The sequence below is a fragment of the Euprymna scolopes genome, chromosome 5 (genome assembly GCF_053919585.1).
Source record: "Euprymna scolopes isolate OS-2025 chromosome 5, ASM5391958v1, whole genome shotgun sequence".
Taxonomy (NCBI): Eukaryota; Metazoa; Mollusca; class Cephalopoda; order Sepiida; family Sepiolidae; genus Euprymna; species Euprymna scolopes.
The window spans coordinates 64,952,040-64,973,623 of NC_136486.1; positions in this window are offsets into that span (position 1 = coordinate 64,952,040).

Here is a 21,584-nt window from a genome sequence, read left to right on the forward strand (position 1 = left end):
TTAATTATTTGTTATTTGTTTTATTTTTTATCCTCTCAGTCACTTCAGAATATTATTTCACTAATTTTGATTTTATGTAAATGTATGTATCCATATATATATATATATATATATATATATATATATATATATATATGTATATATATATATATATGAATATATATATATATATATGAATATATATATATATATATATATATTTAGGGGATTAGAACAAGAGTCTAAAGAGCAAAGTACATTATAATGTATTAGTAAATTCATTAATACAATTAAAATGAAAGAAAAGAAAACTATATTTAACAAAAAACACAAAATATTATAATGAGGTCCTTAAAAACTCAGTACACAAATCACAAATCAAATACCTACATACAAACGATAAAGACACAAACTGCTCTGAAAATTATAATAATTGCAAGGAACCTACTAAAAACATAGGAACCTATAATATGGCCATCTCATCCCGCATACGAATGGCAAACAATAATCAAAATACAATACAAAACCAAATTAAACCGTTAGCATTAGCCACAAAGACAAATAAATCACAAACCAAAATCCGTAAGCGCAAAAACAGACATCATGTCACAACCTTCCGTCTGCCTGCTTCCCACCGGAATACAACTTGGATGTCTTCAAGTCCAACGTTAACAAATTCCTAATGAACCGCCACCTTAAGTAAACACTTCATCAAATCTCCACACTAACGTAATGTATTTGTAATAACCCTTATCCCTTAGTGGCTTCCGAGCCTTGATAAGTTGTGATCACTGTGTAAAAACCCCCAGAAAAACAGAAAAAAAACAGGGAATTTTTTAAAATATTAGATAAAAACTTTAAGGCCCCTCATAGATACAATAAAATCTTTAATAAGAACATGATCAAAGTGTCTTACTCAACTATGCCAAACCTACATAAAAAATAATTATTTCGAACAATAAAAAATTAATAAGATACAAAATGCAAATATAGAAACTATACCAGGCTGTAACTGCAGAAGAAAAAAATAAATGTCTTCCACAAGGCACCTGCAAGATAAAAAATGTCACAAACCCAAAATACAAATTATGTTACTAGCAGCCATATAAATCCCCTTTCACAATCAAACTCTTCCACACAGTTTGAAATTTAACTAGAAAATTCAATACCAAGTTTATATAAAATGCGCGATAGCCACAGTAAGTAATTGCTCTTGGAACAATCTCATTTCGTATTTGAATTATATTATATAACGTAAAAAGCCAAATACAGATGTTTGCATTTTTTCTCCAAAAATAAATCATTCATTTATCTTAAAGGTTAAAGAGTCTTTAACTATTCTGGCATTTCTTTTCTTTTGTTTGTAAATCAATTTTTTTCTGTCGGAAATATACATCCCTCGTTGCTAAGGTTACATTGAGATATTATTCACGTGTAGTTTTATATGCCTTGACTTGTACCACGCGTTAGTGCGTATTATTGTTACAAGAAAACGTTTTCCTTTTCTTGTAAGTAAGAAAAACATTAGATAGACCGAGATTCGAACCTTGTAAGCAAGGTTCGGAAATAGATTCAGAAAGGAATTCGCATTGTTCAGTTTCACATAAATAGATATATATTGTTGTAAAAGGAATTTGAATTGTTTAATTCTTTTCATGAAAACTGTATTAAAATAAGGTCATCGAGAAGAACGAACAATAGCAAATTAGAAACATATTGAAAAATAAGTTATGTCGAAAAATAGGTTAGTAAAAATTCTTTGTTTGCAGAAATGGTTTGGACATGTGCGAACCACGCTTGTTTAGGCCACGTGAGTTTCCACATGTGTGCGTGGCACGTTTTGAAGCCATACATGACATCATAGCAGAAAATGAATTCTCAATATAGTTTGCTAGTTTTAGTGAGATTGGGAGACGGACAGACAGAGTTGGAGACGAGGATAGGAGACAGAGCTGACACGAGGAGGGTCCCTTTAGAAGCGAAGGGACAACCTTTAATCATGTAGTCGACTTTGAATTCCTGGATATCATCATCATTGCGACCGATCAAATGGAATAAAAGAACATCTCATATTTTTGCAACTACTCTCTTCGTGTCATCATTCTACCGAATTGAAGGTAATGTGAAATCATCGTTATTAATGGACTTTGTTCCCACTCATCGTTTAATGAACATTGTGTGTAACTCATCTAAGTAATGTGCCCTCCTCCATCTAAGAAATGTGTCCCCCTCTCCATCTAAGTAATGACTGTCCTCTCTTGTTTTAAAAGATCTGATCATCCTCCCTCCTCTCTACAAAATATGTCATAAGAAACCACAGACTGTAAAATGTTATGAATGTCTGCTCGCTTCTCTATCTTCCCCTCATCATCTTAAAAAGACCCCAACTACACACAATTATGTGTTGATAAGAAAAGCAATGCCACTTGTAAAAGATTATTTCGTATTTGAATTACATTATAGAGATATAAATTCTATTGTAGGTAAAGTTCCATTGAAATGTTGATTATGCTTGGTGTTAAATGCCTTGTTTTGTGCCACAAGTGATTCATATCTCCGACGAAATATATGATTTACAAAAAAAAAATATGTCATAACCAAATGAAGACATTTTTATAAGTCGAAAATTGCTCATTATTTAAAATAAATAAATAATTTATTTTAGAGATAAAAACACCTACATTGTTATTTGGCTTTCTTCTCTCTAAGTTTAAAAAGAGAATTACAGTATATATAAGTGGCCTGGAAAGGTAAGAGGGGAAACAATCAAGCAAAGAAAAACACTTACCAAAATTCATCCCAAAGCAGCAAAACTGCAGCTGGCCTGCCAGGATACTATATATATATATATATATATATATATATATATATATATATATATATACAGATGTAGGCAAATTTAGGAATATTTTATTGGTTTAAAAATATAGGTCCGTTTTACCAATTGTGATGAAATTTTAACAATAAAATAGCATTATAATCTTCATAAGGTCGGCAAATTTCCACGCCATAAAACCAAATGTATGAGCATTTTAATATTCAATTTGGCTACGAGTATAGATATATCCCCCCTCGTATCTCTCTCTCTCTCTCTCTCTCTCTATATATATATATATATATATATAGATAGATAGACCATCGTTTTTGGCAATTTTATAAGTTCAAAATCTCAGACTATTGACAACAAATGAAGGCTCGTTGGAAAGATAATGACTTGAATTTTTAGAGGGGTATGTGACATTTGCCCTTAAGATCTCACATTAATGGGATCATCAATGACCCAGAGCCGATTTTTGGCACTTTTCCCGCCCTAAAATGTTTCGTAAAGATACATTATCTCTTTACTCTCCCAAAATCCTTGAACGAACATAACACTTAAAATTCAAGGAACCAAGTAGTTTCCAAGATATGAAGAGATTATAGTTTAAAAAATTGGGGATCACTTTTCTTTATCAATTTAAGGTACATTGAGCACCCGCTTTATTGCGACCTTTTGAGTGAGCGGCGTCTGTTATTTTTTAGGAGTTGAGATTAATTGTGAACTAACACAAAACCTACCTTACAAACTTTTTTATCGCATTTAAATTTTCCACAAATAAGTATTCTTTCGGGTATAAGCTAAAATGTCCACGCTTGCGCGTACAACAATAGCCATCACTTACAACATAAAGAATTACATTGCTTAATACTCGGAAAAAATGCGGAAATTAATATGCGTTATTCGCTTTCAGCACACCGGAAAACCTAAAGAAAACAAGTTTTTTAAAGTAGTTTTTTTTTGTTGGTTTACCAGGGCACAATTACAAGATAAACACTACCCCGATAAAAAAATAACGGTCGTTTATCACACAAAAGGTAGTTATAAAGTGGGTGTTCATTTTACGTTAAATTAATATAGAAAACTATTCTCCATTTTTAAAACTATAATTTCTTCATATCTTGAAAACTACTCGCTTCCTTGAATTTAAAACATCAATTTCCTGTTCAGCTCTTTCGAAAATCTGTAATAAATGTAATTTTTAATTTTTGCGGGTGGAAAGATACTGCACTTTTACCAATGTTTCAATCATAGTCATTTGTTTTCCTAGTTTTGCATATGAATTACCAAATATCTGATATTTCCCTCAAACATCTAGCCTTGATGGAAGTGAGACTAGTTGATAATATCGTTTCAAAAATGATTTGAAATAACAGCAAGGCGAGACTTGATTACAAATATTTCTCATGTCTTATATCACCCCTCTTTGGTTATTTCAGAATGTCTAAAGATTATTTGACACAGATGATATTCGTAATTGTACTCGATTTCCAATATATATATATATATATATATATATATATATATATATATGCATATATATATACATGTATATATATACACATGCATATATATACATGTATATATATATACATGCATATATATACATGTATATAAATTATATGTATATATACATGTATGTATATATATACATGTATGTTTATATACATGTATATATATACATGTATATATACATGCATGTATATATATGCATGTATATATACACACATATATATACATGTATATATACATGTATGTATATGTGTATATATGTTTATATATGTATATATGTATATATATATGTGTATATATGTATATATATATATGTGTATATATATGTATGTATATGTATACGTATATATATGTATATATATGTATATATATGTCATGTCATGTGCTGCTGGTACCATGTGACCCAGTACTACCTGCCTCATGGTCGGGTCACCGGCGACTACACTGGTTCCCCCACCAGACTTGTTTGGTGAGAAGGGCGGCTAGTCTCCCTGAAGGATTAAAAACAAGACCTTCCAAAGGGCGAATGAACTCTTTTTCTGGGTCAACGACCAACTAGCACCGTGTATATTTGTGTGTGTGTATATGTGTATTGGGGTGGAGAGGGCTCCTGTAAGCAGTGGTGAAGGCAACCTTTCTAGGAGAAGCAAATCTCTGATTTAAAAAAACCATAAAGCGGAAGACCATTACCCGCATTAAGCTGGTCTGCAGTTTAATTTGTTGCTGGCTATCTTGCTCTTGCTTGTTGCTAGGTCTCAACATTTTGAACCGAGTGAGAGACTTAGCTGTCGTACAAAGCTAAGACTCTGTAGCATCATATTTGTATGGATACTCCCTCAGACATTTGGGCTTATGGATTGTAAATGTCTGAGGGAGTAGCAGTCGTCGTACAAGACGTTGCAATCATCATCATGTATATATGTATATATGTATATATATATATGTATATATATGTATATTATAAAAATATTGTCCCATTGACTACGGTACACTTATCGGCCCTTATCCCTGAGAGGCCTCTGGACCTTGATAAGCAGTGACTTCTTTTGTAAAACACACTACAGAATATAAATTTGATTTCAAATCTAGTTGATGTAGTTGGAAAAAAGACGGCGGACTTTTTTAAAAAATAAAAATAAAAAAAAATGTAAATTAAATATTCACACATCTGAACGTATCGAGTTTTATTCTATAAATAGATAGGCACTCGTACATGTTATCCGGAAATAGAAATCTTCTTACAGTCTAGAAAGACACGACGACATGCCAGCTGCCAGTTGGCAAAAAGACGGCGGTCCATTATGGCAAACACGTTACGTATTTTTAAAATTCATCCTAGATGTTTTCATGTAACCTTGTTTAACCGTGTTTTTCTTGTTTTATTTATGTGTTGTTCTCTATTATCCTCTCTTATTCCTCACCCCCCCATGCTACAAAGTTAAGAAACGATAAAAAAACTAAAAACAAAATGCTGGGTAATATTTTCTCTATTAGAGTAGATAAAGTTAGGACTTTAAAATAAATTAAAAAAAGTTAGGACATTAAATAAAAAAAATGAAATTTAAATATTCACAGTTGGCTAAAAGATAGCGGACCATTATGGCAAACACGTTAAGTATTTTTAAAATTCATCCTAGATGTTTTTCATGTTACCTTGTTTAAACTGTTTTGTCTTGTTGTATTTATGTATTTGTCTCTATTTTCCTGTCTTATTCGTCACACCCCCATGCTACAAAGTTAACTAACGATAAAAAAAACAAACAAACAAAAAAAAAACAAAATGCCGGATATTATTTTCTCTATTAGAATAGATAAAGTTAGGACTTTAAAATAAAACAAAATAAAAAAAAAGTTACGACTTAAAAAACAAAGCAAAATGTAAATTAAATATTCACACATCTGAACGTAACGAGTTTTGTTGTATAAATAGATAGGCACTCGTCCAAGTTATCCGGAAATAGAAATTGTCTTACGCTCAAGAAAGACACGACGAACTGCCAGCTGCCAGTTGGCAAAAAGACAGCGGACCATTATGGCAAACACGTTAAGTATTTTTAAAATTTATCCTGGGTGTTTTTCATGTTACCTTGTTTAAACTTGTTTTTCTTGTTTTATTATGTATTTGTCACTATTTTCCTGTCTTATTGGTCCCCCCCCCATACTACAAAATAAATTAACGATAAAAAAACAAACAAAATGCCGGGTATTATTTTCTCTATTAGAGTAGATAAAGTTAGGACTTTATTTAAGTAACGTACTTAATATATACTATTACTGCAAGCTTGCCTATATTTAAAATGCTTGCTTCCTGGCTAGCCAATCAAGCCATCTAATATAGTTAGTCTTATTTTCAATTATATTCGAAATATCATACATTGCCATTAGCAAAGAAAAAGTTACCTATGAAAACGAACCTCCTAAATTAAAACCTTGATAATTATTTAAACTCGATTGTAAATTAATATTAAGCCGACTTTACTAATTGATAAAAGTTAATTATTGGATTTTGATTAATTATAAGGTGAAACTCCTATGATTCAAAGTCGATAGATAACGATACACTTCTACCCATTTATATGGGAGGGGAGATTATCATCACAAGTGTCCTGAATTGATAACTTCGCACCGGACTTACTACTTAGATATAAATAAGTCACTTGTACCCATTCCCCTCCTCCCCCTTTTTTTAATGGAGAGTAGATAATACAATGGATGTTTTATCGGCAGCTCCAGTAACTCTCGCTTCTCCTATTTTGTCCCTCAGTCCTCATTCAATGAGTGATTTTTCTGACAAAGGGTGAAGTACTTGGTGAACAGTAGTCTGAGATATCGGAAATTTTTCTATCTCTATGTCTGTCCTTGTGGCGATGTCACTAATAAGGGTTCTGGAGGTAAACGTTTTGTCTGGGCTGACGTTATCCGCCTGATAATCAGAGACCCGAACCTTGGATTAACCACTAAGGAGGCTGTCCTATCAGCAGGCGCAAATACTGGGACTGCTGTATTGCAATTTGGTGAGCAGATCTGGACCATGCAGTAGTCTCTGGTGGGGCCTCTCTATGCCATACTAGTAGGTAATTGTTACGGCTTTACCTTTTCGTGTGCTACAAAAATTTTTTTCCTGTCTTTTTGTCTCTTAGTTTTCCTCTCTGTACTGTCTAACCAAGTATGCCGACCTGTCCCACAAATCCCAAAACCTCAATATGAAATATATCGAATAAACCTCGAACCCAATCTTCCAACGTAGACACCTACTACAAGGTCTCCTTCTCCAACATCAGGGGTCTACGTTCCAACCTTCCAGAGGTTTAAACCCAATTACAGGAGACGAAACCGAACATATTCTTTCTAAGCGAAACTGGAATAGGGCCGACCATTTCCCCAGAGGAGTTCATAATTAACGGATACTCTAACTTAACAGCTAAATATGACCCCCAAGATCGCCATGGGCATGGAATATGTGCCTACATTAAAGATGGCTTCCCGTGTGGCAGGGATATCTCTATAGAAGATCCTAATTTACGCTATATGTTCTTCAGGGTTGCACTTGCTAACACCACTGCATTTATATTTGCCCTCTATCGACCCTAAAACAGCGGAGATACTATCTTTAAGAGCATATCTGAGAAAATAGATCACATGCTGTCTGCACATCCCTCAGCTAACATCCACATCTGTGGTGACTTCAGCGTCCATAACGTGGAATGGCTGACCCATTCAAATAAGAGAGACGATGAGGAGAGGTTTTGTCATGATTGTGCCATTGCTTATGACCTCACCCAGATTTTTCGCAAATCCACCCGTGTGCCCGATACATCCGGTCAATATGCAAACCTCCTAGACCTTTTTCTCTTAACTTCCCCTGAGCTATGTTCATGTTCCGTTCATTCTCCTGTAGGATCCTCCGACCACTCTGTCGTATTAGTTAAGATAAAAAAGAAATGTAATAAGTCCCCAGATGTACCCCTCCACCGTACTGTATATCGATACTCTATGGTTGACTGGGATAGCTTCCGTACATTCATATCTGATTTATCTCTGGACTCCATGTTTAAAAAGAAGTGTCCTCTATAGTATCAGATCTGACCGATCGCGCACAGAAATAACTTTTTCCATAGCTACCAACGTAATAGATGCACTGAGACTAAAGCTGGTTTCAAGACTGCCAGCAACCACTGTAAAAGAGTAATAAAAAAATGTAAGAGAGATATATGCTCAGTCTGTTAAATCCAAGGTAGCTGATCAGCGGCTTGGTTCCCACGAGTTTTGGCAAATAAAAATAGGATCCTGAACAGAAGTGTGCGTTCTATCCCAACGATCATCAATGGACCAGAGGTCATCTCGTCAGCGTCAGACAAGGCCAAACTATTTGCAAATTACTTTGCAGCTAATTCTACCCTATGCGACGAAGGCCATCAACTCCCCATATTTCCTCCTATAACACTTAAACCCGCTAGGTAACATATAAATATCTGTGCATGAGGTCGCCAAGCTAATCACGAACCTTGATTCCAGTAAAGCAACTGGCCCTGACGGCATCCCAATTATAGTGTTAAAAAAGCTTCAACCAGAACTCGCTCCCATACTTACGAAACCAATTAAGCGCTGCCTTAAGGAGAAGTGCTTTCCGACTCCCTGGAAGACCTCATAAGTTTGCCCTGTATTTAAGAATTCAGGTGATAAGTCATCCCCCTCTTAGTACAGATCAATAAGTCTCCTGTGTGTTATGAGTAAGTTGCTGGAATCCATATCAAATAGAGAAATAGTCAACCACCTCAGCAGAAACAACCTTCTTAGTGACACACAATATGGTTTCTGCTCTGCAAGATCTACCGGAGATGTGCTAACGGTTATATCTCACAGGATTATTAAATCTCTTGACAAAGGCTTCCTTTCTAGGGCAATTGCTCTGGACATATCAAAGGCCTTCGATAAGGTATGGCATAAGGCTCTACTTCACAAGATTTCCAGCTACGGTATAACTGGAAATGTTTTATCAATCATTAAATAATTTCTCTCCGATAGGCTCATAAGGGTAGTGGTCGATGGACAAAAATCAGAGGCCGGCAGTATTAATGCTGGAGTATCTCAGCGGTCAATCCTGGGCCCAACTCTAATCCTGATCTACATCAATGACCTCCCTAAACACATACTTAAATCATTCGTTGACATTTATGCTGATGACACGAACATCTACGGCAACACATCAAAGGATGTAAAGGACAACGTTTTTTCACTGATTCTCTATCCTCTGATCTCGAGCGCGTGGTTCAGTGGGGGAAGACGTGGCTGGTTACCTTTAATGCATCTAAAATCAAACTCCTATCTTTACATCATCAACGCTCTGATCCCTATCTGGCATTAATTGGGATGGATGGCACTCGTCTGGGAGAGGTCCCGTGATTTTACAAGCTTCTGGCTTTGACCTTTACTCCTGATCTGAAATGGAACACGTACATCAAGTCTGTTGCCAAGGTCGCTGGAAAGATGGTGGGATCCTTCTACCGCTCCAGAAGATATCTCACTACTGATGCATTTCTCTATCTGTATAAAAGCCAAGTATGTCCAAGGATGGAATACTGCCTCCATATCTGGACAGGAGCTGCTAAAAACAGCCTATTCTGCCTTGACAGAGTACAAAATAGACTTCGTGGCTTAGTGGGGCATGCCCTTTTCTCTACCCTGCAACCTATCTCCCACATAAGAGACGTTGCGAGCCTATCTTTGTTTTATCGTTATTTCCATGGCAGGTGCTCGTCTGAACTCCAATCTCTGGTCCCCCTCGTTAATCTTTCACGAAAAACACCCGTCTAGCTGAATCCACTGTGAAAAATTTGACCCACTCTTTATCTGTGTCTAAATCAAAACGTGGATTCCATGAACAAAGCTTATTTCTTAGAACTGCATGCCTGTGGAACTGTTCCATCTGCCTGCTTCCCCCCTGACTCCAACTTGGATGTCTTCAAGTCCAATGTTAACAAATTCGTAATGAACCGCCCCCTTAAGTAAACACTTCATCAAATCACCACACTAACGTACTGTACTTGCAATAACCCTTATCTCTGAGTGGCTTCCGGGCCTTGATAAGTGGTGACAACTGTGTAAAAATGAAACAAAAAAGTATATTCACGTACATATACTTCCTTCCTCCCAGAAAATATATTGCTAGTCTATTCTGTTTTATTCCTGAGGAATATTGGCAAAAAAAAAATTCGTCCAACTAAAAGCATTTTCAGAAAAAAACTTTATCTTATGTGTGCCTAAAACTAAATAATATATGTATGAACAAAAACGTATTGGTGGAATGCACTATCACGGTATTGTATTTTAGCTGACTACAACGTGGTCATTTTTAAAGTAAAATGTAAATGGACCATATACTTAAAAACATTTTTCACGACTCTGAAATATTTTTGTTTGAATACGAATAAAAATATTTTTGTTTTGCGAAGGAATAAAAAACATATGTGTGCATGTACATATCTTTATCTATCTATCTATCTATCTATCTATCTATCTATCTATCCATCTATAATATAGATGTTATATATTCATGCATAATTACAGCGCTCCCACGCAATTCTCTCATAACAGACACTAATATTTTGTCACCAAGTTATCCCTCTTTCTTCCCTCCATCTGATATAATTACTAATCCAATAAACAATTCAAGCAGCGCCTCTATTTACAATCAAATAACTAGCAATAATAATAAGAAGAACAATAATAATAATAACGAGAATAATAATACTTCTCCTAACTCTAACAACACTCATTATCCCCATCCAAAATAGTCCTCCCACAATCATTGTCCCGCCCTCTGTTCATCACAATGAACACAATTCAAACCATTTCCCAAATATAAATCAGCAAATTAATATTAATTTTAGACCTCGAGCTGTTAATAAAGCACATACATATATCGGCGCTACTTCAGCATTAATTAAGAAAAGAATATCAAAACACACTTCTTCTTTTAACAACCAAAATTCTAATAATAACCAAGGAACTTCTCTAACCACTTTAATTAAAAATCTTAATTCTAACAAACCCCTTCTCAATTAAATGGACTATCCTAAAATGGGTAAGTCTTATACTCCAGGCTCTCAGTCATGTCACCTCTGCACAACTGAAGCTATAACTATAATTACTTTCCCTCAAAGTAGTAATATAATAAACTCTAAAAACGAACTAATCTCCTATTGCAAACATAAATCCAAATTTAAATATGGTAAATTTGAAATTACATAGCTATTAAATTAACCCTCCACACACACACACACACACACACACACACACACACACATATATATATATATATATATATATATTCCTATAATATTATAGTTTTTCTACATACTTTCTTAGAATTTTATAACTTTCTAATTTTAATTGTAATTCATTATTTTTTCTTTGTTTGGCCGGTTTTACATCTGCAATCTCCGTTTTAGTGTATAAGTATTTCTATGAATTAAATATATCCATCTACTTAAACATTTATATTCTGTATGCATGTTTACTTATATTTTACTATGTGCATTTACATACACACTTACTTGCCTTATTCCGACCTTGTAGATACCGGCCATCTTCTCCCCTTAAATTCTATGTTTTTTTATTTTATTTTTCCCCTTTAATTCTTTATTTATTTATTTACTCATCTATTTACTTATATGTGTGTGTATGTGGGTGTGCATGTTGTGTATATATATATATGTATGTGCATGTGTAATCGTATATATGTTTATATATGTATGTATATATATGTATGTATTTAACTTATCATTCCTCAAAATTTATTTGCTTCTTTTAATGACCCCTGCTGATAATTTAATTCTGACGTCATAACTTATCTATTTCAGTTGACTCCTTTATTTGCTATAAAGTTGGCGCCACTTAACGTCATCCTATCTGGATCAGTTTGACATTGCCTTTTCTATTCTAAAAATAACTCAATCACCATTCAATTTTTTTTATTATTATTTACTCATTTTTCTTAAATCAGCCTTGACAACCCTGTTTTAAAATCTCTCCATCTCTAAGCACAATTTATCTTTCTTTTAATAATATTATTTGAACTCATTTCCTTTTTTCTTTGCACCCATGTGTTGAATTATTCCACGGAATTTTGCCTTTTGGATTTCTTTGAACCATCTTCCATGAACCCATTCCTTTCGATTTTACTCCTGGAAATGGAAATTTAATCAACCGCTTTGGATTTTACCGTTATTGGATATTTTATTGTTCACCAGACCATCCATTCACGTGAAATTTACTTTTTCTTTCCCTATTCCGTCTGCTTCAATATTTGTTTACCAAGTAAGCTCTATGACTTACTTGTAGTTTCATTAAATAAAAGCAAAATCCGATCCCGCATTTGCTAATATTTACCCTCTGATGAGAAGAACGTATTTCCTCGAAACTCCGCGGATTAGGGACTATCCACTTATTTTGTGCTTCCTTTTTAAAATTAAATATATTTTAATTTTTTTTCAAAGTGTTTTGCAACATGTTTTATTAACTACTTGATCTTATATATATATATATATATATATATGTGTGTGTGTGTGTGTGTGTTTGTGTGTGTATGTATATGTATGTATAGGCATATATTTATAGGTGGAGACCTTCAAATCAATTTTGAGATTTGTTTTATATCTTTAATTATTTTATCTTTGGTCGCTTACACCTTATATTCGTTTTCTTGAAATCCATTATTCTTTACATTTTCAGTTTTGAACTTTACCTTAAACGCTTTATTTCCACTATTGTTATCATTATTGATATAATTATTATTAATGATTATCACTATTAATTATCATAAATATCACAGTAACCAGCATGTTTATCCTCATCACCTCCTATTCTTAATTATCATTATCATCATTAGGGTAGATGATTCTATCGAAGCATGGAGATAAATTAATTACGGTTTTAGATTTTATTATTATTGCTATACAACTTTCAGAGCTTTGCATACAAAATAAGTAAAATGGCTCTGATGAGAGATGAGTTAAGGTTGGGGGAGTGGACGGAAGTAAGGAACGAATAGCAAGGAGAAAGACATGCGTTGGAATCATCACCAATAAATAATTTATGGTTCCCCCTTTTGATTCTTCCTCTTTTCCTTCTTTCTTTCTTTTTTCTTTCTTTCTTTGGTGCATGAATATACAACACGACAAGATCAGTCGTAGATTTTCTGATCACATACAAATTCTATTCAAACTAAAAGTATTTCTATAACTGAATAACTCCAATTAAATCTGAAACTCCTTTGTGCATAGATATGTCAAATCCACACTTCCCTATTGTTTGAACGTATATACGCTAGTATGTTAAACATTTAGGGCTGCAATCATACATGCACACGAATACTATTTTTGTAGTCTTCCATTACTTCTCTCTCGATTCTTTATTACTCATCCTTTCTCATTCATTTCTATGTCTAAAAAACTCAAATCCCCACTCCTATTAGGTCTTATTTACACAACATTTGACGGAACCTCCTGATATTAAGTCCCTGTGACGAGGAAGACCTGATATTTTCATTGAAAACCTTGCTATCGTATAAGCTGTATCGCCTAGAAAGGTTTGTATTATTGCTTACTAGTTGACCGAAACATGCTCCTGACTGTGTAGCAACATATAGCTGCTTATGCAAAAAACAATAAAGAGTATATATAATTCGCAGAAACGGAAATTTTTTGAAAAGTATAAATATTTTCCTTCGCTTATAGATTCTTGTACCTAATCTGAGAATAGAATAATTAGATAAAAGGTGTATAAAACTACGAACAATAGATATGTGTGTGGGTACAGTGTTTGTTTTTGCATGGTTATATATCTAGGTGTGTATTTCATATATGCTTGCATAAGATGTGACTATATATGGATATGCATTAGTTCATAAGTATAACCTTCTATAAATCAAGCATCTGTACTGATTAATATAACATAAAATTTAATAAGACAACAAATGTATTCCAAGTAATCGCTACCATACGGAGTACTTTGATTGCTGTAAGATCTATCTGTCTACCTCTCTATCAATCTATCTATATGTATGTATGCATATTGCATCACTATGTTTGCACATATATGTATTTTTGTGTATTTGTGCGTACGTGGGTGTGTACATATACAGTTACATTTATATTTGTGTATGCGTAAAACATAATGGATATGAATGAATAAACAATTTCTAATTCGGATGGATTATTAATATGAACAAATAAGTAGTTTTGATAAAAAATGAGTAAACAACTCTATTTTCTTCTTAAAGATGTTTATGCTTTGCATTTGTCGAAAAGTTTCGAGATGCATATAAATATAAGATTGTGTGAGTATTAATGTGTTTTGTGCACACACACAGACACACAGATATATATATATATACACACATTTATATGTGTGTATGTGTGGGTGCGTTTGTATGCATGCTGTTGGTGTTGACCACATATCAATTTATGTGAATGTCACGTACACACACAGACATGTATATATATATGTATATATATATATATTTGTAGTCATCGACGTACAGTCCTGTTTCGTTGTATCACAATTCATTAGTGCCGCTAGACTAGCACCTCTCCCAATCCGAGGATTGAACCTAGAACCGCCACTTTATAGTGCTCAAATCGCTTATTTATAAATAAACAGCAAGCCTCGCATTTTTCAACCAATTAAGTAATAGGTGAGATTGTTTACGCCAGTGCTCTATCCAGAGAGGGGGGGGGCTAAATATATTTGATATCGACATACAATCTTGCTTAGTTGTATCACAACTCATCAGTGCCCCTAGACTAGCATCTCTTCCAAGCCGAGGATTGAACCTAGAACTACCGCGTTGATAGTCAGCAGTTCTACCGATCGACCCATGGGAGCGATGCCCGCAAATAACCTCACCAATGTCTATTTTAAACAAAAATTCGCCCACCACTTTTATCGTGCTCAAACTGCTTACTTTAAATAAACAGCGAGCCTCGCATTTTTCAGCCAATTAAGTAGCGGGTGAGAGCACTGTCTTACGACAATTTTTACCCAAAGAAGGGGGTTTTAAATATATTTGTAGTCATCAACATACAGTCCTGTTTCGTTGTATCACAACCCATCAGTGCCTCTCTCTCCCCCTCTCTCTCTATATATATATGGGTGTGTGTGTGTGTGTGCGTTTATATGTATTTACGTGTGTATAGTGCGTAATCCTTAATGGACCTAGTCTTAGAGTATCCGTATCTTAAGTTGAGCGTATAGTGAAATGATGAACAAAGTATCACTCCCGTATAAAGCAAAACAAATGGTGTAAACAAACGGAGCTTAGGTGCGCGGAGAATCTTTCTACTTCGTTAATTCACATACTCATTTTAGCAGCAGCAAAATAGCAACCAGGTTTTAAACCAAGCTTGAGCTAGTTGCTAGCATAACTACACTAGGTGTATCAGAAATTTCGTGAAAATAGTGAATAATTCCACCCCATCTTTCCAAGCTTATAACTCCTCGAACAATGTAATTCAAGCCCTAATATTTTTTTTTTCAATTAAAGGAGCAAGGACCAAGGTTTTATTTAAAAAAATGTGTTTTTTTTTTAAAAAGGTTTTAAACTTCGGACTTTACAGGTGAATTTCTAAAAAACGGAGTTTTTTTTGTTTTAAATTTGAATATATTATTTATTGACCTTTTCTCTTCAATTTGTGATATATAAAACTATTCAACATAAATTAATTATTTACTTTTTAAGAGAAACTTGAAAATGTGTGACACTTACACAAATGGGGGTGGGGCGTGAATTAAAAAAAAACGTTTGTCTAAAATATTATATTCAGTTTATTGGAAAGAGCATAAAATTTCACATGGATCCTGAAAATATCGTAAAAATAGAATCAATAGAAAAATTTTGATAGATTTTTAAAGTTTAAAAATTGAAAAATATTGAGTTCGGAAAATTCATTACTGTTTTGAAAAAAAAATATTTCTATTACTTTTAAAACAACTGTAATAGTTTATTTTGGAAGTATAATCCATAAAGAAAATAAATAACCCACTTTTAACAGAGAAATTACGAGATTTTTATATTTTATTCGCAGTTTCGTGTTAGGGGTGTCAAAAATTCCTACAAAAATTCTGATACTGCTATAACTACACTAAAGAGCAGTGGCAGTGAAACATTCTGCTATGGATTAATCTCTCTCTCTCTCTCTCTCACTCACTCTCACTCTCTGTCTCTGTCTCTGTCTCTCTCTCTCTCTATATATATATATATATATGAATATAATTTAAAGGAGATTAGAACAATAGTCTAAAGAGCAGAGTGTATTTTAATGTAATAGTAAAATTACTAATTTAATTAAAATACAGGGAAAGAAAAACTGCTCGTTGTAATTTAGATATATAATAAGCTCGATAATTAAATATCCTAGAGCTAATTTAATATTTAGTAATGTGATTGATAATTTAATATTCAAATTAGAATTAAATTAAAAATCCGTTTCACAAGAAGGAACAACAACAAAATCAATATTTTTTATTTTGTTGTTGTTCCTTCTTGTGAAACTGATTTTTAATTTAATTCTAATTTGAATTTTAAATTATCAATCACATTACTGAATATATATGAGTATATATATATGTACATGCATATACATATGTATATATATATGTAATAAATTTAAAAATAAATTAAAAATTATTATTGTAATAATTATATATATATAGATAGTAGTAAGTTTTGAAAATATATTTTCATAACTTACTACCTAGCTCTATCTTTATATTGTTGACGTAAATACTTAAAATGTACGCCTAAAATTATATATTTGTACATAAATTTATGTGATTAAATGAAGTAGTTATATATATATATATATATATATATATATATATATATATATATACATAGAGAGAGAGAGAGAGAGAAATAAAAAGGAACAAACCGTATTTTGTGTTCATCAACGTTTCGTCTTTATTTCGAGACTTCCTCTGGATGAATGGGATTAAACAACGAAAAATACCAGTACAAAATATTTGAAAATGTTTCACGTGCAAAGTGTGACGGTGTTCTATTTCAGAAAAACGAAAAAAAAAGACGTTAGAAATGCAGAAAGGGTGGGGAGGGTCTTGCGCTGTTAAAGAGAAAGAAATGTTAGTGACGTCGTATAGTCGTTAATGTAATTTTAAAAGATATGAATACAGTTAATATTCTTACTGGAAAGAAATATATCTGATGCTATTCAAATATAGGTTAGTAACAGGAATGAAATGAGTGTTTCTTGTTATGTAATTTATTGATTGAGATTATATGTATTAATTATTACAGGGGGTGTTTGAATGGTGTGCGAAGGTTAACTTGTGTCTACAGTTTAATTATGTTCTTTTAATAAAAGTTTACTTATTAATGGCGCTATGTTATAGAAACCTGCACGTTGTTTAATCGTGCTTGAATTTGCGATAAGCGCAGATTAAAGAGTCTCCGGCGCGGTTTACTTGAAATAAATTTAACTACTGCACCGTTTGAGCTGCTGTGTGAGGCCTAGCATTATTATGATGCCGGATGATTCCTTCTGACTTATTCTTTATGTCTTTATTGACCTGCTTCAGCAGTTCAGAGTAGTTGGCAGTGTTCTAAGTAAACTGACGCTATTAATACTTAAAAATACAGTTTTTGTTACAGCCAGGAAAGAGATCCTATAGAAAATTAAATTCTAATATAACTAATAAAATTTCTTTGAAAATGTTATTGACAATAAAAATTTGGGATTCAAAATTACTTCAATTAAAATCCAAAACTTCAAGGGAAGACGACTGAACTCATTTATAATCTTGACGTTATTCAGATAATTATATCTTTTTTTTTTACATGGGGTTAATCACTTATCAAGGCCCGAAGGCCACTCAGAGATAAGGGTTATTACGTGTAGAGTAATCAATGAGATAGTATTGTAGTAATCATTAGTATTGGGGGGTTGGATAGAGTGTCTTACTTAAGGGGGCGGTTTGTCAGGAGTTTGTTTATGTTGGACTTGAAGACGTCCAAGTTGTAGTCAGGTGGGAAATGGGCAAGCGGCAGAGAGTTCCGCTGGCGTGCAGTTCTAAGAAAGAAGCTTTGCTCATGGAATCTACGTTTGGATTTACACATAAAGAGTGGGGAAAATTATTGACAGTAGTTTCAGTCAGACGGGTGTTTCTCGTGAAAGATTGACAAGGCGGGACGATGGATTGAAGCGCAGGAGAGCACTCGCCATGGAAATAACGTTAAAACAAAGACAGGCTCGCAACGTCTCTTATGTGGGAGAGATGCTGCAGGGAAGAGAAAAGGGCATCCTCCACCAAACCACGAAGTCTATTTTGTACTCTGTCAAGGCAGGATAGGCTTTTTTTAGCAGCCCCTGCCCAGATGTGGCAGCAGTACTCCATCCTTGGACGTACTTTGCTTTTATACAGATAGAGAATGGCATCAGTAGTGAGATATCTTCTGGAGCGGTAGAAGGATCCCACCATTTTCCCAGCGTCCCTGGCAACAGATTTGATGTACGTGTTCCATTTCAGATCAGGAGTAAAGGTCAAACCCAGAAGCTTGTCAAAACATTGAGCCTCCCCAAGACGAGAGCCATTCATTTCAATTAATGGCAGATGGGGAACAGAGCGTTGATGATGTAAAGATAGAAGCTTGGTTTTGGATGCATTAAAAATGGCCATCCACCTCTTCCCCCATTGTACCACGCGCTCAAGATCAGAGGAGAGAGAATTAGAGAGAACATTACGGCCTTTGATGTGTTGCCATAGATGGTCGTGTCATCAGCATAGATGTCAACGAAATTTAAGTATGTGTTTTGGGAGATCATTGATGTAGATCAGGAAGATAGTTGGGCCCAGGATGGATCCCTGGGGGACTCCAGCATTAATACGGTGGGCCTCTCATTTCTGCCCATCAACCACTACACTTATGAACCTATCAGAGAAAAATTATTTAATGATTGAGAAAACATTTCCAGTAATACCGTAGCTGGAAATATTGTGAAGTAGGCCCTTATGCCATACTTTATCGAAGGCCTTCGATATGTCAAGAGCAATTGCCCTGGAAATGAAACCTTTGTCAAGATTCACTAATCCTATGTGATATAACCGTTAGCACGTCTGCTGTAGATCTTGCAGAACGGAAACTATATTTCATGTCACTAAGAAGGTTGTTTCTGTTGAGGTGCTTGACTACTTCTTTATTTAATATGAATTCCAACAACTTACTCATGACACACAGGAGACTTATTGATCTGTACTAAGAGGGAGATGACTTTTCACCTGAATTCCTAAATACAGGGCATACTGATGAGGTTTTTCAGGGTGTTGGAAAGCACTTCTCCTTAAGGCAGCGCTTAAACAGTTTTGTAAGTATGAGCGCAAGTTCTGGTTGGAGCTTTTTCAGCACTATAACTGGAATGCCATCAGAGCCAGTTGCTTTACTGGAATCAAGGTTCTCGATTAGCTTGGCGACCTCACGCACATATATTTGTATGTTACCTAGCGTGTTGTCTGTCATAGGAGGAAATACAGAGAGTTTATGTTCATTATCGCATAGGGTAGAATTAGCTGCAAAGTTCTTGGCAAATAGTCTGGCCTTTTCTAATTCTGACGAGATGACCTCAGGTCCATTGATGATAGTTGGGATAGAACGCACGCTTCTGTTCAAGATCCTGTTTGCTATTTGCCAGAACTGGTGGGAACCAAGCCGCTGCTCAGCTACTTTGGATTTAACAGACTGAGCATATAGCTCTCTTGCATTTTTTATTACTCTTTTACGGTGGTTGCTGGCAGTCCTGAAAGCAGCTTTAGTCTCAGTACATCTATTACGTAGCTATGGAAAAAGTTATTTCTGTGCGCGATGGCAGCAGCACATTCAGCGGAGAAACATGGCTGGCTGGTAGGTTTTCGTGTGAATTTTTTGGATGGTATGAATCGGTCTATGCCTACAATTAACCATTCGGTCAGGTCTGATACTATAGAGGACACATCCTTTTTAAACATGAAATGCAGAGGTAGGTCAGATATGAATATACGGAAGCTATCCTAGTCAGCCATAGAGTATCGATATACAGTACGGTGGAGAGGTACGTCTGAAGACGTATTACATTTCATATTTATCTTACCTGCTATAACAGTGGTCAGAGGATCCCAGAGGAGATAGAACGGAACATGAACACAGCTCAGGGGAAGTTATGAGGGAAAGGTCTAGAAGGCTTGCATATTGACCAGGTGTATCGGGTACACAAGTGGGTTCGTGAACAATCTGAGTGAGGTCATAGGCAATGGCAAAATCATGACAAAACCTCCCCTCGTCATCGGTTTTATTTGAGTGGGTCAGCCATTCCACAGTATGGACATTGAAGTCACCGCAAATGTGAATGTTAGTCGAAGGATTAGCAGACAGCATGTGGTCAATTTTCTCAGATTTGCTTTTAAAGATAGTAACCCCACTGTTGTGGGGGCGATAGAGGGCAAATATAAATGCAGTAGTGTAAGCTAGTGCAACCCGAAAGCACATATAAGGTAAATCAGGGTCTTATCTTGACATATCCTTACCACATTGAAAGCCATCGCTGATGTAAGCACATATTCCATGCCCATGGCGATCTTGGGGGTCAGATTTAAATGTTAAGTTGGAGTAACATTTAATTATGAATTCGTCTAGAGAAGTGGTTGCCCCTGTGCCAGTTTCACTTAGAAAGAATATTTCCGGTTTCGTCTCCTGTAATTGTGTTTCAACCGTTGGAAGGTTGGAACGTAGACCTCTGATGTTTTAGAAGGAGACCTGGTAGTAGGTGTCTACGTTGGTGGATGGAATTCTAGGTTTATTCGTGTTTCTTTTTTGGAGATTTGTCATGATTGACGTTTTGGGGGTTTGTGGAGCTGGTCGGTAGACTTTGTTGGAGCAGGACAGAGAGGGAAAATAAGAGAGAAAAAGACAAGAATTTTTTTTTCTACGGTCTGAATTTATTAAAGAAAAGTCCCCTAGTACCGATATAATAAAGGATAAAATATTTAAAAAAAATATTCCCCAACCAAATCCACCTACAAATTTGGAAACGTATAAAAGGCATATTCTTAAATTGACGTAATAACTAGAATATTTCAATTCGAAGTCAAATATGAACACGTAAAATTATAGAGGAATAAAAAGTGAATCAAATGATGTATAGGTTGTTTAAACAGTTACATTAAATTTAGCTTGAATTGAAGTTTTTAAAAATATTACGGATTTTCTTTTTGCCGGCACTGTATATAT